This window comes from Monopterus albus, unplaced genomic scaffold (genome assembly GCF_001952655.1).
Source record: "Monopterus albus unplaced genomic scaffold, M_albus_1.0 scaffold329.1, whole genome shotgun sequence".
NCBI classification, from domain to species: domain Eukaryota; kingdom Metazoa; phylum Chordata; class Actinopteri; order Synbranchiformes; family Synbranchidae; genus Monopterus; species Monopterus albus.
Window position 1 is genome coordinate 670,697 of NW_018128209.1, and position 4,402 is coordinate 675,098.

At 42.4% G+C, this 4,402-nt stretch overlaps 1 protein-coding gene across 4 annotated transcripts in view; it reads left to right on the forward strand.

Annotated features, from left to right (window-relative positions):
* csmd2 (CUB and Sushi multiple domains 2) overlaps positions 1-4,402 on the forward strand; it is a 366,263-nt gene that overhangs the window by 310,632 nt on the left and 51,229 nt on the right. The window lies entirely within an intron of this gene.

Consider the following 4,402-nt stretch of genomic DNA (forward strand, 5'->3'; position numbering starts at 1 on the left):
CCCTAACGGGAACAGCCGAAAGAAGAAGAAGAAGAAGACATGAGTATGGTTTAGTGCACAGTGGAACTGCACATTCAACTGAGGTAGAAGATAAGATAAGGAGTCCATGCTGTGTTGTCATGTGCATGTTTATGTGTGTACATGTGGGGGAAAATGGGGGTCTGATTATATGCTATCTGTATGGCCCATGGAAAAAAGCTGTTTGTTAGTCTGGTGGTGTGAGACTTTATAGACCTGAAGCGCTGTCCAGAGGGCAACAGGCTAAACAGGTGGTGGGTGGGATGAGGGGTCCTCTGTGATGGCTTTGATTTTACTAATGCAGCGAGACCTGGCAATGTTGTCCAGGGAGGGCAGAGGACTGATTGACAGATGATTTTTTGGGTAGTGTTAATAACCCTCTGCACAGTATTTTTGTCCTCAACTGTGGAGCCTGCAAACCACACCCCCAGACAGTATGCCAGTATGCTTTCCACAGAGGTGTGATAGAAGGCTAGCATCAGCTTCTTGTCCAAGTTGTTCTTCATAGCACTCGTAGGAATTGCAGCTGCTGCTGGGCCTTCTTCACTAAGACCTTGATATTATAAGACCATGAGAGATCAGCAGAGATGTGGTTGTCCAGAAATCTGAAGGTGGTGACAGTGTCCACGTGTTCTCCATTTATGAAGAGGGGGGCGTGGTCTTGTCTGTGTCTCCTGAAGTCTATTATAAGTTCTTTTGTTTTGTGGACATTCAGTATCAGGTTATTTTCTGAGCACCAGACGGACAGGTTTCCTACCTCAGTCCTGTATGTCATCTCATCCCCTCCAGAGATGAGCCCGACCTTGGTGGTATTATGCGCAAACTTGATGATGGTGTTGGTTGGGTGGGCGTGCAGTCGTAGGTATATAGAGGTATATAGAGGGCGTACAGTAGGGGGCTCACCACACAGCCCTGGTGGGAGCCAGTGCTGAGTGTGAGTGTGGAGGAAAGGTGGGGGCCGAGTCTAATGGATTGTGGGCGATTTGTGAGGAAATGTTTAATCCAGGTGCAGGTCAAAGCGGGGATCCCTAGGTTGAGCAATTTAGCAACTATTATGTCCGGTATGATTGTGTTAAACGCTGAGTTGTAGTCCACAAAAAGCATCCTTACATAACTCTTCTGGTTCTCCAAATGACTCAGCGCTCTGTTAAGTGTAATGGCTATGGCATGGCTTTGTGGATTGGGTTGCTCTGTAAGCGAACTGATAGTGATCAAAGGAGGGAGGGAGGCTGATGTGTTGAGAGACTAGCCGCTCAAAACACTTGTGAGGGCTACGGGTCTATGTTTGTTTTAATAAGGATTATGATGGCAGACTTCAGGCATTTTGGGACAATGGCATGTGTCAGGGAAAGATTGAAATACTTGGTGAGGATCCATGTCAGCTGGTCTGCACATGCTTGGACCACAGCTCCCAGGATGCCATTGGGTCCAGCAGCTTTCCTGGGGTTCACTCCTCTCAGTGTCCTCCTCACCTCATGCTCCTGGAGAGAGTGAGGGGCGGTGTTAGATTTATGCACAATTTGTGCAGGTGTGTGGTGGTTTTAAAGTGAGCAAAGAAGCTATTTAGCTCTTCGGCCAGTGTGCTGTTCTTGCCCAATGGTCATTGGGCATTGGCCTTTATAGTTGGTTAAGGCCTGGATGCCTCTCTACATCTGCGATGGGTTGTTGTCCATGAGGTAGCCCTCTATCCTCTTCCTATAGACCTTCTTGGAATGTCATATGCCTCTCTTCAGGTCGGCTCTAGCAGTGCTGTATACTGAGCTGTCCCTGAAGGCCAGGTTACGAGCCCTAATCAGAGCCTGGACTTCGCTCATCATCCAGGGTTTCCTGTTTGGAAAGACCTGGATGCATTTATCCACTGTGACATTTTCTACACAACTCAAAACAAAAACCTGCGTAAAAGGAGTGAAAAGTGGTTGTGAGGACAAGTTAGAGGTAATTTTTTGAACAATTCAACAGCCTCCCCACTCCAAGTGTGATATCACCACTATAGGTGCTGAATGTTTCTTTTTATAGAGACCAATGTAAAGTATTTCTCAATTTCAGCCATTTTAACAAAGATTCAAACAAAATGGAATCTTTTGAAAAGGATGAATGAAATTTAAAAGTTTAATCTACAGTGGGTCAACCTCATCATCAGTGAGCCTTTGGTGTCCATGACCCTGTCGTTGATTCACCGTTTCAGAATCAGAATCAGAATCAGCTTTATTGGCCAGGTGTGTTGGACACATGAGGAATTTGACTCCAGTACAGCGGTTCTCAATGTGCATGTACATGTCCTTATGTAAGGCAGCAATGGACAAGTAAACAATATAAGGCTGAGAGGACAGAAAGGAAAGAAAGTAATGTGCAAACAAGCAAGAGGACTGTGCATTAGGAAATACGTTTAAAAAAAGGTACTTAGAGATCTGTATGTTCACACAGTCTAGGTGCATTTTATGGATCTATATGTACAAGGAATATGTTGGTAGGTACTGACCACTGCAGACTGAGAACACCCAACAAGACCTGCAGCCTGGGAGATGCTCTGACCCAGTCATCTCACTATCACAGTTTGGCCCTTGTCAAAGTCACTCAGATCCTTACACTTGCCCATTTTTCCTGCTTCCAACACATCAATTTTGAGGACTGAATGTTCACTTGCTGCCTAATACACCCCACACACTGACAGGTGTCACTGTAACAGATAGTCAGTGTTATTCACTTCAGCTGCCAGTGGTCATAATGTTATGGTGTAAGCATGCATATAAAACATGTTGGAAGTACAACACATACCAGTAATGGGAACAAAGAGAATAAATTGAGCTTTTGTGCACATCTCTTCTCAGCTAACACAGTACAATGTCACAATACACCTTTGCTTACTCAGTATTCAGTAGCTTAGTAGAGCTTGCTCTTCAGTCTCTGTCATTCCAGTATGTGCAAAGATATCATTTGTCAAGAATGAGAGACATTGATTTGTATTACCTTGCCTCTATCTACTTGCTTGGCATTATAATCACACCACACTGTCTATAAAATTGTTTTCTCTGCACTTCACCTTTGCTGTCTCATCTCTTCCACCTCCTTCATCCCTTTTCCATTTTCTAAATATTTATATTGTTTTTTTTTTTTTACAAACAAATGTCTGTGATAAATTTATGTCACAGGGTCACTGGGCCCAAATAACTTTATCATTTTCTTGTTTTCTGTGAAAGATAAATGTTGCAAATAATTTAAGACGTGGCACAGCATTGTGTCTAGATGTGCTACAGAAAAAAATAGTCTTTATTTCATGATTTTTAACCAAATTTTCTGTCACTATGAATATTCCACATTCAGAAAATAATCACTATACACATACAGAATAATTCTGAATCATCATTTACATAGTTGCAACATTATTACTAACATTGACCAAAAAGTCTGAAATTTGACTGTGGTAACAAAGATGGTGCTATTAGTAAACGAGAAATTGTTTGAAAATGTGAAAGATCAAGATTTTGTTATTCTTTTCATTTTTTATATGCATTTGTTAACTTTTCTAGATTTAAAAACAATTCCAGCAATTTTAACCCTTAACACAAATACAATGTCTTTCACACATAAGGCTTACGCAGCCAGTTGTTGGTGTCAGCCAAAGGTGTAACTGCATTGAGTGTCCAAGGTTTAATCAGTTGCTCTGATCAATAGCTCATTTAACAGATCAGGCAACAGCAGAGGGGCCATACAACCATAGGGATAAAGCAGATTACTATATTACATGAATGTACACATAAGAGAGAGAAACAGAGATATAAATCATGCAGTCTCTGTTTTGGAAATGATCATATACCCATAGGCACCCAAGGGTGTGCCATTAAGCTGAATACCATGTCGGAGTTTCTGGAGATGCCTGTACTACTGTGATTACCACTCCCTCTTGATTTTCCCTGATTTGCCACCTTAACTCTGGGGTGTCTCTGAGGGCACCAGAGAGAGTCTTATGCTTTGTATTTGTTAGTGAGAAGCTCCTGAGTTCCTGGAGAATGTTTACAGTATAGTTACAGTGTTTGTGCATGTGGATTTGGTGGTTGAGTGTAGGGATGTTTCTATGTGTTTGAGTGTGTGTTTTACTGTATTTGGGCAGGATTATTATAATTTTTTTTTACCTCAGAATATTAGGCATGTATGGTCCTGTGAGGTTCTCATTCTATTTGTTTTGATAGCGACATGTAGCTGTAAGATTTCCTGTCACTCAAACATGTCACAACCTCAGTGCACACTAACCCTCACCTCATTGTCTCACTCACTCTCTTCACCCCCAGTGGGATAGGGTTGAGGCCTTATCTAAGCAAAACACTCCATCCAAGTCCCCACTTACTAACAGGCTTTTCTGGCTAATCTTTAGCTCAGACAAGTGCCT